Source organism: Ailuropoda melanoleuca, chromosome 18, assembly GCF_002007445.2.
Source record: "Ailuropoda melanoleuca isolate Jingjing chromosome 18, ASM200744v2, whole genome shotgun sequence".
Lineage (NCBI taxonomy): Eukaryota > Metazoa > Chordata > Mammalia > Carnivora > Ursidae > Ailuropoda > Ailuropoda melanoleuca.
In genome coordinates this window covers 36751571-36778456 of record NC_048235.1, presented here as the reverse complement: position 1 = coordinate 36778456, position 26886 = coordinate 36751571, and the positions used below count along the sequence as shown (strand labels likewise).

Genomic DNA, 26886 nt, shown 5'->3' with positions numbered 1-26886 from the left:
GACATAAAGTGTGCTTTTTGCACTTCACTCAAATTGGTAAAATGTTGACATTAATACACTGTGATGAATTATGTGCATATAATGTAATACCCAGAGCAATCACTAAAACAAGCTATTAAAAAAAGGTACAGTCAAAAACACTCTAGATAAAACAAATCAAAATTCTAAAAAACATATTCAAGTAACTTAGAGAAAGACAGAAAAAAGAAAACAGAGAAGCAAAGAGAACAAATGGAAAACAAAAGTTATAAGGCAGACCTAAGTGTTTATCTCAGAGAAATGAAGATTTGTGTTCACACAAAAACCTACATAGGAATTTTTGTAGCAGCTTTATTCATAATAGACAAAAACTGGAAACAATTCAGATGTTCTTTAATAGGGAAATACTTAAACTGTAATATATACAGAACACTGAATATACTCAGTTATTAGAAAGGAGTAAACTATATGATACACACACCTGGATGAATCTCCAGATAATTATGTATATGGAGAAAGCAAAGCCTGAAAATTATACATGGTATGATTTCATTTATATAACACTGTTGGAACAAAACAATTATGGATTTCTTCTGGTTGGTTTTTACATCTTATATCTTTCCTTATCTCTTTAGTCTCAACACGTTTGTACATGTGAATCTGAAGTGTGTCTCCTGCAGGTAGAACAGGCTATGTCTTTTAATTCACTCTGACAATCTCTGTCTTTAAATGGCTGCATTTACACATCTGTTTAATGGAATTATTAATGTGTTAGAGCTTAAGTCTGCTATTTTTCATTTTGTGATCTCTGTTTTTCATTTTTGTTTTCTTTTTCCGTGTGTTTCTATGAGTTATTTGAATGTTTTTTAGTATTTCTTTTTTATTTATCTCTATGGTTTCTGAGTGTCTGTTTTTCTATAGTTTTTTAGTAGTTGCTTTATGTATTACATTTTATATGCAAAACTTAACACAGTCTACCTATGTTGACATTTTACAATTCTGAATGAAATGTAGAAACCATGCCTTAATTTACCTTCCCCTTTTTCTAATATAATGGTCAAATATGTCCTCTATGTTCATTTAAATGCACATCAGAGAGTGCTATAATTTTTGCTTCAATCATACCCTTCTTTTTTATGTTTCCTTCTTTTGTCATTTCCTGTTTAAGGGACTTCTGTTAGCCATTCTTTTAGAGTAGGTTTACTGGCAATGGTTCCCTTAGTTTTCCTTCATCTGAGAATGTCTTGATTTCTACTTCATTCCTAAAGAATATTTTCACTGGATATAGAATTTGGGGTTGAAATTTCTTTTCTTTTCACACTTTAAGATGATGTGTTGCTTCTTCTTGGCCTCTGTGCTCTCCAATGAGAAGTCTGCTGTCATTGAGTTGTTTTCCCCAGTAAGTGGTAAGGTATTGTTCATTTCTCATTGCTTTCAAGACTTTGTCTTTAGTTTTCAGAATTTTGACTCCTCTATGTTTTGATGTGAATTTCTTTGAATTGATCATGTTGCGTTTTTTTCAACTCCTTGAATCTGTAGGTTTATGTCTTTTGCCAAATTTGGAAGTTTTTAGCCATTGTTTCAATTATTTTTTCTGCCTCACTTTTTCCTCTTCTAGGACTCTGGTGATGCAGTTCTTTAGTTACAGTACCATAGGTTTCTGAAGTTCTGTCCTTTTTTTTTTTTTTGTATATTTTCTCTCTGTTTTTAAAAAAGTTTCTATTGTTCTATCTTCATATATACTGATTCTTCTTTCCTCCAGACCATTGTGCTGTTGGGCTAATCCACTGATACTTTTATTTTAGTTAATATATATTTCAGTTCAGTCGAAATATGTATTTCAAATTTTTTCATTTGATTCTTTTTGTATCTTCTATTGCTTTGCTGAAATTTTCTGCTTCTTTATTCAGGCTGCCCATTTTTTTCATTTGTTTTAAGAATTTATTAATTGCTCATTGACACACTTTTGTGATGGTTGCTTTATCACGGTAAGATAATTCTAACCCTGTCATCTCAATGTTGGTGTCTATTGATCATCTTTGTCTTTTTCATTCAAGTTGATTTTCCTTTTTTTTTTTTTTTTAATGATGAGCAATTGTCAGTTGAAACCTGGACATTTTTATATTATGTTATGAAACTTTGGACTTATTTAAAACTTCTTTCTTTATCTGGCTTTCTTTGACACCGCTCTGACAAGGTAGGAGGGTATGGGAGAGTGCTGCATTGTTGCTGCCATATCGAATAGAAGTCTATGATCTTTCATTGGCCTTCACTGACATCTAATTAAGGGTGGGTGGCTCTTCATTATGGCTGGGTAGAGGTGGGAATTCCAGCTAGGACAGGAAGGAGTGCTTTATTATTGTTTCCCATGCAGCTCCACTAAATCCCTAAAGGAGGGGAATTTGTTAATGCTGGGTGGTGGTAAAAGTTCTGACTCCACTAGGAGTCTTCTAATACCATTCCAGCAGGAAATGAATAGGTTTCCACATTATTGCTGGGTGGGCAAATAGGGAGAAAATCTCCAGGCTCCCCACATTGTCTCTGGTGATACCACAGGAGAGGAGGAGGGGATAACTTCACCATCTAATAGGGATAAAAGTCTTAGCTTCATACTCAACCTTCTCTTACCACAGTGGTAAGGTGTTAAGGTGCCTCATTTCAGCCTGGTGAGAATAGAAGTCTAGACTTCTAATTCAGCCATCATTGACTTGGGTGAAGATGAAGTATGTTCTGTGGTGTTTGGCTGAAGAAGAGTAAGTATTTTCTTAAAAATTTTCATTCTCTTATGCTACTCCTTTCCTGGTCCTTCAACTAGACTGAGCAAGTTTTTGTTAAGGTTAGGGTTTTCTGTTTGTTTTTTGTCTTTTTGGTCTGTGTCCATTTTTAAGTTGCTGCTTCCAGTCTGGGACATATGAGGCAAACTGAAAACCTAGGGGACTCACCATGTGTTGTTCCTCAACCCAAGGTCCCTAGCCATTCTACTTTTTTTTCCTTCCAATCTATCTGAATCTCACGGTTGTTTTATACATAACGTTCAACACATTTAGTCATACCTGGTGGGAGGAATAGGAAAAAGTGTATGTGTTCCATCTTCCTAAAGTCAAACTTCTTTAGATTCCTTTCTGAATCTTCTTGTTCCCTGGAATAAAATATATTATAACCAAGAGAACATATATTTGTACAGCACCTTGATACTCTCTCATAGTCTGTTTGCTAAACTTGGATACCTGTTCTCCTATATTTAGCCCAAAGGTCAATATCCAAAATAGAGAAGGAAAAGAAAAAAAATTAAAATTAAGTGTACTTTCTTTATTATATATCAATATTACATATTGACAACTTCCCTTATACCTCTGGGCAGCAGACATTCCTTTTTGATCTTCTTTTTTTTTTTTAAAGATTTTATTTATTTATTCGACAGAGATAGAGACAGCCAGTGAGAGAGGGAACACAAGCAGGGGGAGTGGGAGAGGAAGAAGCAGGCTCATAGCGGAGGAGCCTGATGTGGGGCTCGATCCCATAACGCCGGGATCACGCCCTGAGCCAAAGGCAGACGTTTAACCGCTGTGCCACCCAGGCGCCCCCCTTTTTTGATCTTCTGTTTTCTAATGTAATTTTAAAATGCACTTATTTTTTCTAGCATTTTTAGAAGTTTACATATTTTCAAACCTACATGCTACAATTCTTAATTTTTAAAAATAATTTCTCATTTTACACTACCATTTATTTAGTGTCCGCTATGTATTTTACCAAGTGACATGTGTTTTGCCAATGACTATACTATTGTTAATTTTTAAATGATATAAGTTTTAGAGTTATTTATTCATAAAACATATTTTTTAAGACTTCATTTATTTATTTTTGAGAGAGAGAGCATGTGTGAGCAGGGGGAGGGGCAGAGGGAGAAAGAGAAAGAGAATCTCAAGCAAGCTCCATGTCAAGCAGACTCCACACTGAGTGCAGAGCCTGATGCAGGGCTCAATCTCAGGACCCTGAGATCATGACCTAAGCCAAAATCATGAGTTTGACCCCTAACCGACTAATCCATCCAGGCTACCCTCATAAAATATATTCATAAAACATACTGACTACACAGAAAAATAAACAGACATGGTCTCAGTCTTCATGGATTTTGCAATCTGGTAGGAGAGGGAAAAAGAGATAAACAAGTAAGCAAACAAAAGTAGAACAGGGTAAAGCAACCTAGAAAGTTGAGTGGTCAAGGACGGCTACACTGAGCAGTTCATATTTAAGCTAAGCCTTGAAGGAACAAAAGTAAGTCGGCCCTACAAAGCATGAAATACAGGGCGTTCTAGGCAATGAAGGGCAAGAGAAAAAGTAGAAAATATCACTAACGCAAGAGGGGTAGTGAATGGCCCCACTACATTCTGAAATTGCCTTCCAGGGACCATTTCCAGTTTGGCTTTCTTCAACTTTTCAAGATGTTGTTTCTGCCTACCATCTGCTGAAGCAGAAGGTGGCCAAGCCTCAGGGACATTGGCGATGCCAGTTTTCCTGGTGCTCCAGAAGCCTCTGGTCACTAGTTGATTACCCATTCCATCTGATTTCAAACATCTCAAAACAATAACATTTTCTAGTCTGTCCAATCTCCAAATCACAAGCCACATGAAAGAAACTAAATGAAAAGGAATGTTTTGATAGAACAATTGTAGATTGTAGATAGGGAATAGAATGCCAGAGTTCTGATGCTAATTCTGCCATGCCTCATTTTTTTTTTTTTTTACATGTATAGGCAATTGCCTTCACTTGAAAAATTATTCTTTTCTACCTGGGAGAATAAAAATCTTGGAGGTAGAAAAGACCTTATAGATTCAGCAGTATAGCTGTCTTAGCAGCACAACCAGGTACACACCGATTTTCAACCTCCATATCAAGAGATCTCCCACACCTCACAGCTATTACACATAAAACCTGCCTTGTCTGAGCTCCCAGGAATTTAAACTAGAATAAATGCTAAGTGATCAGTCTACATGTGAATGTATGTATTTAGTATTTATAAACATTATCTATACACATTTTTAAAAATACAAGTATAAAATAGTTGCACAAATGCTTTGATTTCCTCAGAAGAACAGCTATACATATGCAAGGAAATGATAATCTTAGAGAAGAAGCCAAGTACATACAGTTTTTCTACCTCGATGTGTATTCCTACCTCTGCTGAAGGCAAAGATAGTTAACTGGTAATTGCCACAGGAAAATGAGACAGAGAGCATTTTCTCTTTTCAGATAATGCTGAGCATCTTTCCAGAGAAGAATAAGACTTGACAAGAGGGAAAAGCATGGAAGAGATTGTTTTTAAGTGATCCAAACACCAACTGTCAGCCTCAAAGGAAAATAATATGCCAGACAGAAATAAAAATGAATGATGACTTAATCAGGACATTATTAGAAAGGGCACTGAGAATTTTAACTATACCACTTAAAAGTTGTTCTACTTTCCAAAATCAAGGCATAATCTATGGCCAAAGATGAATCTACCAAGAATTCAGATCAACTTTATGTTTCTGAGATTTAAAAAAAAATTTTCTATGTTAGCCATAAGTAATTAACATAAATATAGTTTGACTCCGGTGACATACTCCACCTTATCCATTGCCTGGTGCGCTTATTTGGCCTGACAGTACCCATTCTACCTCTTCCAAGACCAACATCTTCCAAAGCATCTTCTGAAAGTCCCATTAAAGATTCAAGATATGTCTCAGAAAAAAAAGAAAAAAAAAGAAAAAAGATTGCATGTGAAGTTTAATTCAAGAAATATAGAGCGAAATATAGAGCGAAATCTCTATGTACACCTTCTTCCAAGATCTTAGCAAAATGAGCTGCATTTTCCATGTCCATTTGAGCAAAGAACACCTCTTTGCATCAAGAGAGGGATTCTAGTGTTCCTTGAAACATAACTTGGGAACAAAACCCTGGGTACACTAATCAAGCTGCAGGATCAAACCACAATTCATACCTACTTCAGCAGCACAAATATTAAAATTGGAACAATACAGGGAAGATTAGCATGGCGCCTGCGCAAGAATCACATGCAAACCACAATTCATGGAATCCCTGTGTGAAACCAAAAATTACTTCCCCTTTCATGTTGCAAAAATGTTCCACAGGATATGAATCTGATATCATTTGCCACTTAAGGTGCACAGCTTTGTGCTCTTGTAACTTTCAGAAGCACAGAATTTTTTCCTTCATTCTCCTGATCTGCCTGAACACGTGTATTCTACAATGTGATTCTCTAATCTAGTTTTGTAGCCCAGACTAAGCACCAGGGAATTTACCCTTAATATGCTCACCCTTGTTTTTTTCTCTTTTATATTATGTATCTTTTGCTAGTTATAAATAACAAATTTACGCTCATTGTAGAAATTTAACCAAGACATAAGAAAATTAAAATCATGATTTGATTTGTATAAAAATATCTTAAAGTTTATATTGAGTAATAAATACTTAAGAATAAACAAGAACATCATGAAGCAAAATAACAGGAGTAAGGTAGTATAGGAATTTACCTTACCAGATATCAAAATATACTAAAAATTCACTAATCTGATCAGTGTGACAGTGTATAGGAATGGACAAATAGATTATGGGAACCAAACAGAAAATCCAAAAATAGATCCAAGAAAATATAATCATTTAACATGTGACAAAGGGGTATTTGAATTCAGTGGGGAAAGATGATGCATTTTTAAAGGTTACACGGACAATAGTTTTACATTAAAAAGAAAACAAAATTATATCCCTTCCTCACACCATGTACAAAAATAAATTACAAATGGATTATACACTTAAATTTATTTTTTTAATGAGACAATAAAACTCTTAGCAGAAAATCTAGGAGAGCACATGTTAAAAATTTAAAGAAGAGAAGACATTCTAAACCAAACAAGAAACCTAAGCCTATAAATAAATCAATTTAAAATATGTAAATACATAAATTTTGTATGCCAAAATACATAATAAAAAAAATGATTGGCTTTGAAAAAAATAATGCAGATGACAAACTAAGTGCTTGTATTTGAAATACACAAGGATTGTTTTAAAATACAAGAAAAATGTGGGGTGCCTGGGTGGCACAGCGGTTAAGCCTCTGCCTTCGGCTCAGGGCGTGATCCCGGCGTTATGGGATCGAGCCCCACATCAGGCTCTTCTGCTATGAGCCTGCTTCTTCCTCTCCCACTCCCCCTGCTTGTGTTTCCTCTCTCGCTGGCTGTCTCTATCTCTGTTGAATAAATAAATAAAATCTTTTTAAAAAAAATAAAAAAAAAAATAAAATAAAATACAAGAAAAATGTGGGGCGCCTGGGTGGCACAGTGGTTAAGCCTCTGCCTTCGGCTCAAGGCGTGATCCCGGCGTTACGGGATCGAGCCCCACATCAGGCTCCTCTGCTATGAGCCTGCTTCTTCCTCTCCCACTCCCCCTGCTTGTGTTCCTTCTCTCGCTGGCTGTCTCTATCTCTGTCAAATAAATGAAATCTTTTAAAAAAATAAATAAATAAAATAAAATAAAATAATAAAATAAAATAAAATAAAATACAAGAAAAATGCAAACAACCCTATAGAAAAGTTGGCAAAATTAGGAAAAGGCAATTCATGGCATAGAAAATGTTAATGACAAAATTAATATTAATTAGGTAAATTCGCCTTAATATAACCACAAAATATAACTTTATACCACTAAGATTAGCAAATATTTTTTAAAACATTTATTGCTAGCAGAGGTAGAAGATGAAAACATAAATTGTTACCATCTTGGTAGAATGTAGAAAGAAATCTGGCAAGATTAATTAAAAGTGAATGTACTGAGGCACCTGGATGGCTCAGTCAGTTGGGCATCTGCCTTCAGCTCAGGTCATGATCCCAGGGTCCTGAGATCAGGCCCCACATTGGGCTTGCTACTCAGCAGGGAGCCTCCTTCTCCCCCTCCTGCTTCCCTTGCTTGTGCTCTCTCTCTCTCTTTGTCAAATAAATAAAATCTTTTTTAAAAATTTTTAAAAAGGAAAAAGAAGAAGAAATAAAAGTAAAAATACCCTCCCCCCAAAAAAGTAAACATACATCATTTGACACTGAATTCCTGCTTTTGGTCATACTTCCCATTGAAAAAAATCCTCAGTTAATATGAATGTATACAGATAATTAATATGAAATTATTGGTAGTGGCAAAAGATACAAATGAGCATTTCCTTCACTGGGGACTAGAAAGATGGAAAAAGGAGAGTATTAACAGTACACTTAGCTCTTTTTTCCACAACGGGTTTGCCACCAGAACACAGTGTCATAAAAACCACCACTAAACCTAAACCTAAACCAAAATGGGAAAGGAAAGGAGTCACATCAACATCGTCCTCACTGGACACGTAGATTCGGGCAAGTCTACCACTACTGGTCATCTGATTTACAAATGTGGTGGGATCGACAAAAGAACTATTGAAAAATTTGAGAAGGAGGGAGATGGGAAAGGGCTGAGATGGGAAAGGGCTCCTTCAACTGTGCCTGGATCTTGGATAAACTGAAAGCTGAACATGAACTTAGTATCACCATTGATATCTCTCTGTGGAAATTTCAGACCAGCAAGTGTTATGTGACCATCATTAATGCCCCAGGACACAGAGACTATCAAAAACATGATTCTAGGCACATCTCAGGCTGACTGTGCTGTCCTGATTGTTGCTGCTGGTGTTGGTGAATTTGAAGCAGGTGTCTCCAAGAATGGGCAGACCCATGAGCATGCCCTTTGACTTCCACGCTGGGTGTGAAACAACTAATTGTTGGTGCTCACAAAATAGATTCCACTGAGTTGTCCTACAGCCAGAAGAGATACAAGGAAATCATTAAGGAAGTCATCACCTACAATAAGAAAATTGGCTACAACCCTGATACAGTAGCATTTGTGCCAATTTCTGGTTGGATTGGTGACAATATGCTGGAGCCAAGCGCTAATATGCCTGGTTCAAGGGATGAAAAATCACCTGTAAAAATGGGAGTGCCAGTTGAACCACACTGCCTGAAACTCTGGATTGCATTCTGCCACCAACTCGTCCACCTGACAGGCCCTTGTGTCTGCCTCTCTAGGACGTCTACAAAATTGGTGGTATTGGTATTGTCCCTGTGGGCTAAGTGGAGACTGGTGTCCTAAACCTTGCTCCAGTCAGTGTTACAACTGAAGTAAAGTCTGTTGAAATGCACCATGAAGCTTTGAGTGAGGCTCTTCCTGGGGACAATGTGGGCTTCAATGTCAAGAACATATCTGTCAAAGATGTTCATTGTGACAATGTGGCTGGTGAGAACAAAAATGACCCACCAATTGAAGCAGCTGGCCTCAGGGCTCAGGTGATTACCCTGAACATCCAGGCCAAATCAGTGCTGGATATGCACCTGTGCAGGATAGTCACAGCTCACACTGATTGCAAGTTTGCTGAGCTGAAGGAGAAGATAGATCGTTGTTCTGGAAAATAGCTGGAAGATGGTCCCAAATTCTTGAAATCTGATGATGCTGCAATTGTTGATATGGCTCCTGGCAAGCTTTTGTGTGTTCAGAGCTTCTCTATCCTCCTCTGGATAGTTTTGCTGTTTATGACATGAGACAGACGGTTGCTGTGGGTGTCATCAAGGCAGTGGACAAGAAGGCAGCAAGGCAGCTGGAGTTGGCGAGGTCACCAAGTCTTCCCAGAAAGCTGAGAAGACTAAATCAGTATTATCCCCATATATATATATATATGTAATATTTAAGAGAGAGAGAGAGAGAGAGACCATGAGCAGAGGGGTAGAGGGAGAAGCAGGCTCCCGACTGAGCAGGGAGCCCAATATGGGGCTTGATCGTAGGACCCTGAGATCTTGACCTGAGCAAAGGCTTAACCTACTGAGCCCCCCAGGTGTCCCTCATATACAATTTTTGTATGGATATATATTGTTTTGTGGGATGTATATACTTTGGCATGGAATTGCTGGGTTATATGGTAATTCTAAGTTTAATTTTTTAAACAGCTGCCCAACTATTTTCTGTAGTGCCTGTATTATTTCCATTCCCACCAGCACTGTATGGGGGTTCCGATTTCTCTACAGCCTTGCCAAAATGTATTATCAATCTTTAAGTTTGCAGCCATTCTAGTTGATGAGAAATGGTATCTCATTTTGATTTTGATTTGCATTTTCCAAGTGACTAATGATGTTGAACATCTTTACATATATTTACCATCCATTTGTATGTCTTCATTGGAAAAATGACTATATAAATCCTTTGCCCATTTTTAATTGGGTTATTTGCCTTTTTATTATTGAGTTATAAGAATATATGTTTTATATATAACTTATTTTATGTTTTATATCTATCTCCAATATATAATTTGTAAACATTTTCTCCCATTGTATGGGTTATCTTTCACTTTTTTCCCAGCTTTATTCAGACACAGCTTACATGTATATGTTGCGAAATGTTTACCCCAATATGTTTAGTTAACACATCCTTCACCATACATAATTAGAATTTTATTCTTGTTGGTACTACGGTTAGAACACTAAAGTTCTACTCACATAGCAACTTTCAAATATACAGTGCCGTATTGTTAACTATTGTTGATGCTGTGCCTTAGATCCTCAGAAGTTATTCATCTAATAACTTAAAGTTTGTACCCCATGACCAATGATCTCACTTCCCATTCCTCAGCCCCTAGAAATAATCACACTATTCTATGTTTCTATGAGTTTGATATATTTAGATTCCACATTTACATGAGATCATACAATACTTTTCTTTCTCTGTGTTACTCATTTCACTTAGTATAATGCTGTCAAGGTCCATCCATGTCGTCACAAATGGTAGGATTTCCTTTCTTATGGCTGAATAATATTCCATTTTATAAATACAGATCACATTTTTTTTATCCATTCATCCACCAATGGACACTCAGATTGTTTCCATGTCTTGGCTTTCGTGAAGAATGCTGCAATGAACATAGAAGCACAGATCCCTCTTAGAGAGAGTTATTTCAGGGTTTTTATTGGGAGGGGGGCATATACCTAGAAGTGGAATTGCTGGGTCATATGGTAGTTCTATTTTTAATTTTCAGAGGACCCTCCATACTGTTTTCCATAGAGACTATACCAATCTACATTCCCAAGAACAGTGTATCAGGTGTCCCTTTTCTCTATATCCTCACCAATGTTTGTTATTGCTTGTGTGTATGATGACAACTATTCTAACAGGGGTGAGGTGATATTACATTGTTGTTATGATTTGCATTACCTGAATATTAGTAACATTGAGCATCTTTTTATATACTTATTGGCCGTGTATTTTCTTTGAAGAAATGTTTATTCAAGCCCTCTCCCCATGTTTTAATCAGATTATATGTAGGTTTTTGTTGTTGTTTCATCTTGCTTTGGGGGGATTGTTTTGTTTTTGTTTTTGTTTGCTATTGAGTTGCATGAGATCCTTAAGAATTTTGGATATTAAATCCTTATCATATAAATGGTCTGCAAATATTTTCTCCCATTCCATGATTGCATTTTCATTTTGTTGATTATTTCCTTTGCTGTGCAGAAGATTTCAGTTTCATGTAGTCCCATTTGTTGATTTTTGCTTTGGGCGCTTGTGCTTTTAGTATCATATCCAAAAATATCATTGTGAAGACGGATGTCAAAAATCTTTATCCTAGGAGTTTTAGTTACAGGTCTTATGTTCAAGTCTTCAATCCATTTTGTATTAATTTTTGTAAGTGGTATAATATAGGGGGCCAATTTCATTCTTGTGCATGTATTAATAATCCCAACATCCCAGTTTTCCCAACATCATTTACTAAAGAGACTATCCTTTACCCACTGAGTATTCTTGGCTCCCTTGTCAAATATTAGTTAACCATATATGTGTGTCATTATTTCTGAGCATATAGTTTGAATCAGGAAGTGTGATGCCTCCAACTTCGTTCTTTCTAAAGATTGTTTTGGCTATCCAGGGTCTTATGTGGTTCCATACGAATTTTAGGATTTTTTTCCCATTTCTTTGAAAAATAGGAATTTTGATAGGGATTGCATTGAATCTGTAGATGTCTTTGGGTAGTATGGATATCTTAACCATATTAACTCTTCAGATCCATGAAAAAGGGATATCATAGCACTTATCTGTATCTCATTCAATTTTATTTTTCATCAATGACTTATAGTTTTCAGTGTGATTGCTCACTTCCTTGGTTAAATTTATTCCTGAGTATTTTAGTTTCTAATGTTATTGTATATGGGATTGTTTTCTTTATTTCTTTTTCAGGTAGTTCATTGTATAAAAACACAACTGATTTTGTATGTTGATTTTATATCCTGACACTATTGAATTTGTTCCTTAGTCCTAACAGTTTATTGGATGAGTCTTTAGCATTTCCTATATCATGTCATTAGCTAACATAAACAATTTTACTTCTTTCTTTCTGATTTGGATACCTGTTTTTGTTTTGTTTTGTTTTGTTTTGTTTTTTCTTGCCTGATTGCTTGGAATAGGGCTTCCAGTACTATGATGAATAGGAGGAGAAAGAGTGGGCACACTCGTCTTCTTCCTAATCTTAGAGGGAAAGCTTTCAGCCTTTTATTATTGGTTGTGATGTTGGGTATGGTTTTGTCATAGTTGGCCTTCATTATGTTGAGGTATGTTCCTTCTATACCCAATTTATTGAGCATTTTCATCATAAACGGATGTTTTATTTTGTCAAATGTTTTCTCTGTGTCTTTTGAGATGGTTATGTGATTTTTGGTCTTTCATCCTATTAATGTGGTGTATCACATTTATGATGTCCATCTGTTGAACCATCCTTGCATTCCAGGGGGTAAATCCTGCTTGATCATGGTATATGATCCTTTTAATGTGGTATTAAGCTTGGTTTGCTAGTATTTCCTTCAGAATTTTTGCATCTGTATTCATCAGAAATATTGACCTGTAGTTTTCTTTTGACGTACTTACCTGGCTTTTGTATCAGGGTAATCCTGGTCTCACAAAATAAGTTTTTAAGTATTCCCTCCTCCTCAATTGTTTTGAAGAGTGAGAAGAATTGGTCATAATTATTTAAATGTTTGATAGAATTCACCAGGAAACCCATCTGTCTCTGACCTTTTTTATTGTTGTTGCAAGACATTTGATTAAAGGTTCAATCTCCTTACTTTTAATTGGTCCATTCGGATTTTCTGGTTCTTCGCGATTCACACCTGGTAGATTATGTTTTTCAAAATCTATCCATTTATTCTAGGTTTCCAATTTTTTGACATATAATTCCTTATAGTAATCTTCTATGGGCCTTTGCATTTCTGCATAATCTTTGTCTCTTCTTTCATTTATAACTATTTATTCAAGTCCTCAATTTTTTTCTTGGTAAGTCTAGGTAAAAGTTTGTGAATTTTGTTTATCTTTTCAAAAAACAAATTCTTAGTTTATTTATTCTTAGTTTTCTGGTCTCTATTTATTTCTACATTTATTTTTATTATTCCCTTCTCTCCGTTAACTTTGGTTCTTTCCTTTTTTTCTGGTTCCTTGAGGTAGAAATCAATATGAACTTCTCCCTTAGCCCTGTTTTTACTACATCTCATAAGATTTCATATATTGTGTTTCCATTTTCATTGGTTTCAATATTTCTTTTAAATTTTCCTTTTGATTTCTTTTTGACTCATTGTTCAGAAGGGTGTTATTTAATTTCCACATATTTGTGAATTTTTCAAGTTTCCACATGTTATTGGTTATTATCTTCATACCATGTGGTCAGATTTATAGTTAAGTATTTCACATTGGGTATGCTAATGTAAATGTTATTGTGTTTTTAATTTTGAATCCCACTTGTAGGGGCGCCTGGGTGGCAGAGCGGTTAAGCGTCTGCCTTCGGCTCAGGGCGTGATCCCGGCGTTATGGGATCGAGCCCCACGTCGGGCTCCTCTGCTATGAGCCTGCTTCTTCCTCTCCCACTCCCCCTGCTTGTGTTCCCTCTCTCGCTGGCTGTCTCTATCTCTGTCTTATAAATAAATAAAAAATCTTTAAAAAAAAAAAAATCCCACTTGTAAATATTTACTTTAGTGTATTTTCTTTCTATCATGTAAACTTGCTGTTGCTTATTCTTATTAGTTCCAGAAACTTTTTTGTTGATTTTTTAAGGAGATATATATATGTTTGCAAACAGAATAGTTTTATTATTTCCCTCACAGTCTGTACTTTGGGCTCTTTTCTTGTCTTATTGTATTAGCTAAGACTTCTAGTATAATGTTGAAAGAGGTGATGACAGCAGACATCCTTGCATTTTCCCAAACTAGCTTCAGGTTTCTCATTATTAAATATGGTGTTAGCTGCAGGTTCTTGTAGATATCCTTTACCAAATAAAGGAAGGTCCCTTCTGTTCCTAATTACTCAGAATTTGTCATGAATGGGTGTTGGATTTCATCATATACTTTTTCTGAATCTATTGATATAATCATGTGATTTTCTTCTTTAGCCTGTTGGTGTGATGGATTATATTAATTGACATCTGAATGTTGAACAGCCTTGCATATCTCAGATACACTTCACGTTTTCATGGCATATAATTCTATTTATACATTGCTGTATCTGATTTGCTAATATTTTGTTGAAGATTTTTTATCTGTGTTCATGAGAGATATTGGTCCATAGTTTTCCTTTTTGGTAATGTCTTTTTCTGGTTTTGTTTTAGAGGAATGCTTCTCTCACAGAATGAGTTAAGAAGTATTCCCTCTACTTCTATCTTCTAAAAGAAATTGTAGAGAATTGATATAATTCCTTCCCTAAATATTTGTTAGATTCAACAGGGAATCCATCTGGATCTGGTGCTTTCTGTTATGGAATTTTATTAATTAGATCCAATCCTTTTTTTTCTTACTATTTTTTATTGAGATAAAAATGACATGTAATATCATATTACTTTAGGTGTATGACATATTTATTCAATATTTGTATGTATAGCAAAATGATCTCCACAATAAATCTAGTTATCATTCATTACCACATATATTTACAATTCTTTTCTTGTGATGAGAATTTTAAGATCTCTCAATGACTTTCAAATAAACAGTACAATAGTATTAATGATAGTCACCATGCTGTAACTTATATTCCCATATCTTATTTTATAACTGGAAGATTGTACGTTTTGACTCCACCCGTTTTGCCCCCAATCCCACCTCCCACCCTGCCTCTGGCAACAATCCCTCTGTTCTATTTCTGTAATTTTTTTTCTTTTTTAGATTTCACACATAAGTGAGATGTTAGGGTATTTGTCTTTCTCTGTCTGCCTTTTTTCACTAGCATAATGTCTTTAAGGTCCCTTCACATTGTTGCAAATGGCAAGATTTCTTTCTTTTATGTGATTCAATAATATACCATTATATACTTATACCACATCTTCTTTATCCATTTATCCTTTGATGGACACTTAGGTAGCTTCCATATCTTGACTACTTTAAATAATGCTGCGATAAACATGAGGTTGCATATATCTTTTTGAGTTAGTGTTTTTATTTTCTTTGAATAAGTACCCAGAAGTAGAATTACTGGATCATATGGCAGTTCTCTTTTTAATTTTTTGAGAAACTTCCATACTGTTTTCCGTAGTGGCTGCATCTATTTACATTCCCACCAACAATGCACAATATTTCCCTTTCTCCATATCCTTGTCAACACTTGTTATTTCTTTTTGATAATACTCATTCTAACAGGTGTGTGTTAATATCTCATGTGGTTTTGATTTGTATTTGCCTGATGATTAGTGATGTTGAGCCTATTTTATGTACCTGTTGGCCATCTACATGTCTTCTTTGGGAAAATGTCTATTCAGATCCTCTGCCTATTTTTTAAATCTCATTGTTTTTGTTGTTTCTGGTTTTTTGTTTTATGCTATTGAGTTGTATGAGTTCTTTATATATTTTGGACATTAGACCCTTATCAGATATATGATTTGCAAATATTTCCTGCTTTGGTAAGTTGCCTTTTCATTTTGTTTATGGTTTCCTTTGGTTGTGCTGGAGCTTTTTACGTTTATATGGTCCCACTTGTCTTTTGTGTTTCCACAGAAATTTCAGATTATTTGTTCTATTTCTGTGAAAAATGCCATTGAGATTTTGATAGGGATTGCACTGAATCTGTAGACTGCTTTGGGTATCATGGTCATTTTAACAGTATTAATTTTTCCAATCCATGAGCATGGAATCTCTTTCCATTTATTTATGTCTTTCTCAATTTCTTTCAGTATCTTAGTTTTCATTGTACTGGTCTTTTACCTCCTTGGTGTTATATTATATCATCTGCAAATAGTGACAGTTTTACTTCTTCCTTTCCAATTTGGACGCTTTTTTTTTTTCCTTGCTTAACTGCCCTGGCTAGAACTTCCAATACTGTGTTGAATAAAAGTGGCAAGAGTGAGCATCCTTGTCTTGGTCCTGATCTTGTTTCAGCATTTTGCCATTGGGTATGATGCTAACTGTGGACTTCATAGACTCAATTTCTCTAATAGCTATAGGCCTATTCAGAATATCTATTTCTTCTTGCATGAGTTTTGGTATATGGTGTCTTTTAAGGAATTGGTCCATTTCATTTTGATTATCAAATTTGTGAGCATAGAGTTGTTCATAGTATACCTTTACTATCCTTTTAATATCTGTGGGACTATCGTAATGTCTCCCCTTTCATTTCTGATATTCATGATATATGTCCTCTTTTCTCCTTAGTTAGCCTGGCTAGAGATTTGCCAATTTTATTGATTAATCAAAGAACTAATTTTTGGTTTCATTAATTTTCTCCATTGGTTTCCTGTTTTCAATTTTGTAGATTTCTGCTCTTACTTTTTTTCTTCTTCTTCTTACTTTGGTTTCAATTTGCTCTTCTTTTTCTAGTTTCCTAAAGTGGAAGCTTAAATGTCTGATTTTAGATCTTTCTTCTTTTATTCACTCAGTGCTATGAATTCCCCTCTAAACGCTGGTTTTGGCACATTCCACAAATTTTGGTAAGTTGTACTTTTACCCTCATTTAGTTCAAAATATTTTTAAATTTCACCTGAAATTTCTTCTTTGCCCTGTGTTCTATTAAGAGGTGTGTTGTTTAATCTTCATATATTTTTTTATTTGTTGCCCTGTTCTTTGTTGATATTTTTGTCTTTTGGTCTTTTTTCTGTCTTTTGTAATTTTAATTGAGCATTTTGTATGTTTCCATTTTCCCTCCTTTCTTAGTATATCATTCATACTTTTTTCTTTTACTCTTTTTAGTGGTTGCCCTACAGTTTGCAATATACATGTAAAACTAATCCAACTCCATTTTCAAATAACACTGTACTTCATAGTTTGTGCTAATATCTTATAACAACAAAATTATCCTAATTCTTCCCTCCTGTCTCTTGTGCCATTGCTCCTATTCATTTCACTTATATTTGGTGTGTGTGTGTGTGTGTGTGTGTGTGTTATACCTTTTGAAGCTACCCCACAATTCTAGTGTTGTCTGTTCTGGTCTATTTTCTCTTTGCTTTTAAGTATTGGCAGTTTGTATTGAGATATCCTTTTTTTTTTTTTAAAGATTTTATTTATTTATTTATTTGACAGAGAGAGAGACAGCCAGCGAGAGAGGGAACACAAGCAGGGGGAGTGGGAGAGGAAGAAGCAGGCTCATAGCTGAGGAACCCGATGTGGGGCTCGATCCCGTAACGTCGGGATCACGCCCTGAGCCGAAGGCAGACGCTTAACCGCTGTGCCACCCAGGCGCTCCTGTATTGAGATATCCTTAAGCTCAGACATTTTTCCTCAGCCATGGCCAATCTGTTATGAAGCCTATCAAAGGCATTCTTCATTTCCGTTACAGTGTTTTTGATCTTTAATATTTTTTTTCTCTTTTCTCCACAATTTCCCTAGTCTGCTGTATTTCCTGTCTGTTCTTATGTCCTGTTTACTTTATCCATGAAAGCCTAGTATATTAATCTGGTTGTCAGTTGTTTTAATTCCAGGTCTCTCGATTTCAACATGCCTGCCGTATCTGAGTCTGACTTTGATGCTTTTCCTGTCTCTTAAAATGGATTTTTTTTTTTTTTTTTTTTTGCCTTTCAGTACGTCTTATAGTTCCTTCTTGATGGGCAGGCATGAGATGTACTAAGTAGGAGAAACTTTTGTAAATATATTTTTATTATGTTAGTGAGGTGTTAGGCTAGGGGAAGTATTCCATAGTCCTTTGATTAGGTTTCATTCCTTTAGTGAGAGTTTGCCTCTGAACTGTGAACTTCACTAATTCTTTCTAGTTTTTCCTTTCCTAGATGGAACAGGATGGCTAGCGTAAGCTGGATTAGCAACTCAATTTTTTTTAATGGTAAAAGGTTGGATAAATATTTCACAAATATGATAAATGGATTGAAAACAGGCACATCAAAATATGGTCAACACCATTAACCATTAGGAAAATATAAGTTAAGGGGCGCCTGGGTGGCACAGCGGTTAAGCGTCTGCCTTTGGCTCAGGGCGTGATCCCGGCGTTATGGGATCGAGCCCCACATCAGGCTCTTCAGCTATGAGCCTGCTTCTTCCTCTCCCACTCCCCCTGCTTGTGTTCCCTCTCTCACTGGCTGTCTCTATCTCTGTCGAATAAATAAATAAAATCTAAAANNAAAAAAAAAAAAAAAAAAAAAGGAAAATATAAGTTAAAGCTATGAGTTACAGCTATATATATAATATGTGTTACTTCATGTATAGAATATTCTATAAGTGGCAAAATTAGGACAGAAAACATATTAAGGGTTGCTATGGACTGAAGGTGGGGAAAGGATTGACTAGGCACAATAAAACATTTGTGGTGGTGGAAATGTTCTATAACTTGTTTGTAGTGGTGATTTCACAATAATGCAGTTCTCAAAATTCATAGAATTAAATACCAAAAAAGGCAAATTTTAGAATATATCAAATACATATGAATAAACTTGACTTTTAAAAAGTAAACATTAAAGCATAGAAAATAAAGTGAAGACTATGTATGATGGAATTATTGAATAAATTATGCATATACACAGGATAGAGAAATATTAGTTGATATAAAATAATTTCCACAAAACATTCAGTGAGAAAGGCATCATGCAATAATCAAACATAAGTGTAAATGAGGTTCCCCAGAAGGAGCACCAAAATATTGACAAATTTTTAAAAGTACTTAAAATTATAATTTAAGAAATATTTCTAGAAACCAAAGATTGGAATATGCAGAATAATTAGCAAACTATGTTCCAGAAAGGATGTCACAAAATGATCCATATTGAAACCCATCCCAGTAAGGTTAAGAATGTATCCTAACTTAGCCAGTCAAAAATCTATTCACTGGTGAAGGGGTAAGTAGCAGCTGGCATGAAATTTTTCCAAAGAAATATTCAAAGATAGAAGACAGGAAAGTAAGGCAAAATAGATAGAAACATTGGTAGGAAAAGGCATTTTTTCTATGACTGATCAGTGGAAAGAAAAAAAAATTTTACCTTTGGGAGAAGCTGGGTGAAGAATACACAGGACTCTATTAATTTTACACATTTTTGAGGGTCTATAATTAATTCAGAGAGGGCAGGGAGACAAGATGTTACCTAACCTAAAAAAAATAAAAATAAACTAAAATACACAGAATAAAAAATGATACAGCAGAGATAACTAAATAACTGAAAATTCGGGAAAAATTCAAATTCTGAAAGTGAGGTTTTTTTTTCCATCTTAGGTAAGTGATTGTTGGATACAATTGATTTTATTGATCCACATCTCAAACCTGTTCATCTTCCCTCCATCAGAAACTTCTCTATTTATGTATGGCACCACCATTTCTCACCTGCCTTCCAACTCATCTCTTTGATTCTATCTTACACTTCTCGATCATTCTTCACACAATAGCCAAAGTAACCTTTTTAAAATGTCAACTCTACCAGGTCACCAAAAAAGTCCCTTTGCTATATTAAATATTTTTTAAAAATTTCTTCTGCATTATCTTCTATTTTTTAAGGTTTATTTGTTCATGTAACTTTTTAAATTTTCATCTTTATGTAAGTATGGAGTCTTTTTTCCCAAATAGTTAACTATTTAAACATTTAAACAGTTAGCTAGATTCAGGTATTAAATAGGACTTTCTCAACATATTTATTTGTGATGCCAGTTTTATTATATAACAAATCCAAAATACTCTTGTCTATTCTTGAGTTATTTCCTCTCTTAAGTTGGTCCTTCTGTTAATTTTATTTTGTTGTCTTGTTTTTATTTTAATTTATAGTATATTATAAGACCTGGTAAGAAATCTTCCCTTATTACTTTTATTTTTTTCTAATAATTTTTATTATGTTATGTTAGTCACCATTCCCTTATTACTTTTGATATTCAAAATTTTTAATTTTAATTTTTGAATCTTCAATCAAACATTTTTCAGAGTTCCCAATCATTTTATTTTTAGAGAATTCTTTATTCATGCTTCCAAATTTAAAAAAAAAAGACCTTCGAGATTTTCAATTCATTTGTGTTTAAACATATAAAGTAAGTTGGCATCCATCAAATAATCAATCTTCTTGTCCAAGAATGAAATGAGCCTACTGGCTTAATTCCTGATCATTTCAAAATTTTGCATTGATGATGCTTCTAATTGATGAGGCTTTCAGTTACTTAAACTTTTGTCTCCAATGGTCTTATCTTCCTCCCTACCTCATTTATTCACTCCTATAATCATATCTTGGGCCTCTTATGCCAATAATTACATCTCTTCTATATCAATCCCACACACCACCTCCTGTCTTTCCAGTTCACTGCCTTTAGAAACCCAACTCCAAAGGCCCTTAAATCCTTAGTTCTTATAATCTCTTTTCACTTTCCTCCACGCTCTTTACATCCTCACCAGTTTCCATACATAGTTTAGATACTAGGTTCTCATTATATTGATGATTATTTTGTATAGATATAGTCAACTAAGCTGCCCTTCTCTCCATTGATCCTACTCACTCAGAAATTAAACCCTGATTAAATTCAATTCTCTTTCTACTTATACCAGTATCCATGTATCAGAATGTGGTTGGAGAAAAGCATATACCCTGCTGACTATCCTCACTCTGAATTCATGACCACCATCCTCAAAGGGCCCTCAGCACCATGGGACGATCCTACTTCCTTTACCCATTCCGTTCAACTTCCACATCACCTAGTAACTACTTCATACATTTGTTGCAGCCTCTAATCATCTTTCCCTTTCTCCTCATTTCCAACTGATGATGTTGCTTTCAATTAAGAGAATAAAAACAATTACCAAAACAAAACAAAAAACTTTCACATGCTCATATCAGTACAATTTCTATGTCACCTACACTTGTGTCCATACAGCCTAACTTCCATTCTGTTTCAAGAGTTGAACTCTCTGTGTGGCTTTCTAAAACCACACAATGGCGATATAAATCTACCTGTAAACTGAATTCCGTTCCCTTTTGCTTACCCAAAAACAGAGCTCTAGTAATTGTTCTCTACTTCTACCGCATCACAAGATTACCCTTCTCTATAGGTTAAGTCCCATCCGTATATGAACTTTTCCCCATATTAAAAAAAAAAATGTTATGTGAAGACCTCTTTCACCAAACACCTCATTTATCAGCTTCTCTTTGCAACAAAATTTCTGAAGAGTTGTCTATCTGTGTGATCCCAAATTCTCTTCCCTTCCATTTTGTTTAGAACTACTCCAGTTATACTGTCACTCCCACATTCTATCAAAAATGATTTTATCAAGATCACTGAAGGTCTCTTTCCTGTTAAATTTAATAATCAATCCTCATCAATCTATCACTAGCATCTAACTTGATGATTATATCCTCTGATTCCTTTTTTTTTCTTTTTTATTTTTTTCTTTCCTTTTAGGCTGGCTGCCCAGACAACACAGTTTCTTTCTTCCTCTCCACTTTTCATCTCCTTGGCTGGTTTTTCCTCATCTTTCCTCCAACCTCCTAAAAGGGACTGTCTCTAGTCCCCATCCTTGGTACTCTTCTCTATCTGTATTCTCAACCTTGGTGATCTCTTTCAGTTCCAAAGATTTTTATTAGGTTGAATCATAAGAAATTTCTGTCATTTACAGTCAAAAAATCATCAAGCATTGTCAGTTGTATATGGTTTAATTTCTATCCCATCTACAAGGTGCCACCTCTCAGCTCAGATGTATCTTCTAATATAGCCAGATGTCTACTCAGCATTTCCTTTGGCTGTCTAATAGACATCTCACCCTAAAGTGTCATGACTGAACTCCTGCTCATTTCCACCAAACCACTCCTTTTTCATGCTAACCCATTTAAATTGATGGCAATTCCATCTTTTCAGTTGCCCAAACCAAAAATCTGAGTCATCTTTGCTCTCTTTTTCCTACTCCCCATATGCAAGCTGCCAAAAACAAACAAACAAACAAAAATCCTATTGGTTCTACCTTCTACCTATATCGAGAATCCAACCAACTTTCCATGTCCCTCCCCCCACCCCCACTCTTAGCCTGGTACTAATCACCATCTTCTTTCTCCTGGATTTTTGCCTTTATTTTCTAACTCCTTGCTTCTACCTTTACCCTCTATGCTCTATTCCCAGCAAAGTAGCCATAGTCATCTTTTTAGAACATAAGTCAGGTTATTTCACTTCCCTTCTCAAAACCACCCATGGCTCTCATATCACTCTGAGTAAAAGTCAAATTTAATGCATTAATCTTTTGGAGTCTACTAATTTGGCTTCCAGTGACTTCATATTCTTATATTATCCTCTCCATCGTTGGACTTTGGCCTTGTTGTTCCTTTTGCCTGGAGTCTCCTTCCCCAGACAGCAAAGGGGTGAACTTCCATACCTATCTCATATTCTTTCTTGAATGTAACATTTTCAGTGAAGCCTACCTGAGCAATCAGCCCTCCCACTGACCCCACTGAGGTACTCTCAATCTCTGCAATCCTGGTGAATTTCTTTTAATTATTCCATAGCACTAACCACCTTCTAGCACACTATGCAATTTACTTATTATATTCATGGCTTATTTTTATCTCTCCCTGTCAAAACACAAGCTCCAAGATTGTCTGCTTTGTTTATGGATTGTAGTCTAAGTACCTGGAATAGTGTCTGGTACATAGTAGGTAATAAATATATATTGATTCACCCATAAGTGTATTTATTCTTTAATTTTAAAAACATTACCTACATATTAGAAAAATCTACAAAATTTTACTTTCCATATTGATTGAGCTGAACTCTCTGCCATATAAAATTGTTACAGTTCTATTTCTCCGATTAATATTAGCCAGATATTCCTATCTTAAACTACGGACAAGCCTCATTTTCCCCTGATAGCTATCACTTTTTGTTCATGCTTCCCTGCTTTTTTCTTTGGACTCCAAAACGCTGTCCAAAATCTTTGCTATGGCCTGTGTTGACATGCAAATTTAAACAGAAATATCACTATATTTACAGTCTTTAAAACCTCTATGACGACTCACAATATAAAGTTTCTTTAATAACCACAGGTTTCCTAAATCCAGTTTTACCAGAAATGAAATTTCTTTAACTGATTTTTTTCCCTCTCCTTAAACTTTTTAGCTGACACACTAAATTGATGCAAGTCATGTGATGTACCGGAATATGAATCTGCCATCCATCTTGATACATCCCAATTCAATGTGTCAGCTGAATTCATTTTCAAAAGCCCTGCAGCTCCACAGAAATGCAGCTTTTTAAAGTCACATAAAAATAATAAAAGATTGAAGGTTGGATGTTAACTTTCTAAAATACCACAAGCAATAAAAGGGACCCCTCAACATGAAGTGCTCCATCCCCATCCCTCATAATGGTATGCACCACTTGACAACAATATCCAGGATATGGCCCATCGATCTTGGACTTCTTCCATGTTCTGTTTCTACAGTAATCCAAAAATCTTTATAATTAAGTGATCTCACATATACGCTGCCATCCCACATGTGGACATCACAGCTGACATAGAATATAACATTTGCATGTAACAAAAAATCTTGCTCTCTACTCCTTTCAGTAACAGCATTCTCTCTAGCCATCCCAAATGAGGGATGTGTAACTGACGAATATATGTCTCTATGTATAATAGAAATAAATTGTGAAATCAGATGTTGCATCTTCAATGTTCATTTATTGGCCCTGGATTTAGGTATAAGAGGTCTGTTTCTCTTTGCCAAAAACAAATGCTTAGAAGAAATGTTCTCATTATGTAATGGTTAATTTTATGTGTCAACTTGGTGAGGCCATGGTATCCAGATATTTGGTCAAACACTAGTCTAGATGCTACAGTCAAAATATTTTAAAAATCAGATTAACATGTTAATCAGTAGACTTTGAGTAAAGCAGATTACCCTCGGTAATGTAGGAGGGCCTCATCCAATGAGTTGAAGGCCTTAAGAAAAAAGACTGATGTCCTCAAGGAAGAGGGTTTTTGCCTTCGGTCTGTCTTCAGACTTGAGCTGCAGCATCAACTGGGTCTCTAGCCTGCCGCTTTCCCTGAAAATTTTGGATTTACCATCCTCCACATTCCCATGAGCCAAGTCCCTAAAATAAATCTCTCTCATGCTTCTCTCTCTCTCATTAACATATAATACATATATGGTAAGAGATATATATTATGTCATTCATGTATGATACATTATGTATATATTTATATAAACATCCTATTGGTTCTGTTTCTTTGGAGAACCCTGACAAATATACCTGATGTGGAATACTACTAAGAAACAGTCTTCCAAAATAATATGAAGGAAAGTTAAAATTTGTTATTTTTTGTCATTCCCTCTTTCTTAAATTTGGTATCAACGAACCAAGAAGCTTATTCATTCAGTTATTTTTAAGAATCCATGTCTCTAAGAAGGAAAATATTTCCTAATTTGGACTCACAACAGAAGATTATATAACACTTGTCATGATGGTATATTTCATAGATGTAAATGTTTCTCTTTGCTAGTATAGGCTCTTAAGCATCTTTTACAGAATGGTTTTAGAGAGCACTACCCTTGGATTACATTTGGAAAATTGTTTTTTTAATCAAAGTGTTTGAAACACTGGGCTTAAAATTTATTCTCAAAAGTCTTTTTTCTTTTTTTCCAAAATAACATAAGTAGGAAAAATAGGCTAATGTCAGGGCATATTTAATATGCTTGAACCTTAGGGGTGGGGAGAAGTAAGTTGCTTATCTGGGTGAAGCACACTCTTTCTTACAATCAGGAATCAAATTTGGCCATCTCTGTTTTGCATTTAGCAAAACTATGTGACCAAAAAAATTTCTAAAATATTTTATATTTCTTTTTGAGTCATGGTTTAATATGAAACTGCAAGACATTGTGGTGGTTACAACTATGAATTTGAATTTGAATTTTTGCCACTTAATAGCCATGTAACATGGGGTGAGTTTTAAGTCCTCTGGGATTCTGTTTCTCATCTACACAGAGAGAAAATGATTATATCTTTCCTCATGTTCTGTGCTGCTTAAGTGAGTTTAATGCATGTAAAACTCTTAGAATGTAAGAAACACTCAAGCCATGTGGTCTTTATGTGCAATTGGAGAAGTTCTAGTTTATATTTCTGATTGCGTTTACGTGTAAAACTGGTTGAAATTAAGAGGCACATCTGAGTTGAGTGTAACAAACAGGAACTAGTTACTAATAATTTGATTTCACGAGTTTTGTTTGCTACATACGTTTGGGCATTTTGGCTAATTGAACATGAGCTGGGTGCATCCATGTGATGGAGTTGCCCATGTCATGACTTCATTTGTGGATGCAGCCTGATGATGATGGCAAGTAATATGCTCTCCTGGATAGAGGGTATCCTTCTGAGAAATTTTGCTCTTCTGCTATTTTAGCAACAACTTGTCAGCAAATAATTCATCTTCAAATTCATTTCAAAAAAATTTTTCCATGAAATACTTGAATATTTTTCCTTGTTCATCCACCTTCAATCTCGTTCCCTTGCCATATCTCTAATGAGATATATCTATTCTTTCTTTGCTATTAGATTACATCTCTTTTTTGTTTTTGTTTTTGCTTTTACATCTTAATTTCCTGCTATAACAAAAAAAAGGGTATTAAATGCTTACCATTCATTTTACTTCGATTTCTCTTTCTCATTTTCACTTTTCATTTTGTTGTATTGTTGTTCCTTTTGTTTAATGACAGAAAGTAAAACTAAAAATCACCTTCAGATATCATAATATGAATATCTAAAACATAAAATAATCCATTAAACAATTTCCTCCTACCTAAATAAATTAACTGGATCTCAGTTGACTTTTCAACCATATTTTTTCTATTGTCTCTTTAATCTACAAAATCAAACTAAATTCATATCCTCCCTTCAACTACAAGGGAAAAATAAATCTTTACATTTGCCCCACTGTTTCATTTTTATGTAAGGTAGTTGCCATATGGACATGTTAAAAATGACATCTAAAATTGTATGTATGCAGATGTTCCACAAATACTGGTTTTAGAGAAATACATTTTTTTCTGAAAATCTGGAACATCAGACATGTTCCATCTTTATTCAATGGAACAGTCTAAACCTTGCTAAAATTATAACTTTCATGATTGATTACATCATTGATCAAACCAAAGCTATTCTGGCATTAACATCTGTTAATCAACCAGATGTTCTCTATGGTCTCAGTGACAAGAAGACTCTTTCCCTGCTGGCTGTGGACTAATGGGGAAGTGTTTTTTGTAAGGGACATTTCTCAGTGCTGAAGAAGGAACAATATAAATTCTAAAAAAGCAAAAATGGATGATGAGTCTCTTTAGATTTGTACTCTGGCACACTGGAGTTGAATATATACAATCTGTGTTCTTCTTTGGGTTAATAAGTATGAGTCACTTTCTGACATCAATTCCAGTCTTATTTTAAGGGAACATAT

General features: G+C 35.0%; 1 non-coding gene and 1 pseudogene across 1 annotated transcript; both read left to right on the top strand.

Moving 5' to 3' along the window:
* Positions 1-5959: 5959 nt before the first annotated feature.
* LOC117797131 lies at positions 5960-6063 on the top strand. The gene has a single exon (XR_004622017.1). It is a non-coding gene; the product is annotated as a U6 spliceosomal RNA (small nuclear RNA).
* A 2251-nt stretch (positions 6064-8314) lies between these two features.
* Positions 8315-26886, top strand: part of LOC100479520 — a 49000-nt pseudogene continuing 30428 nt past the window's right edge.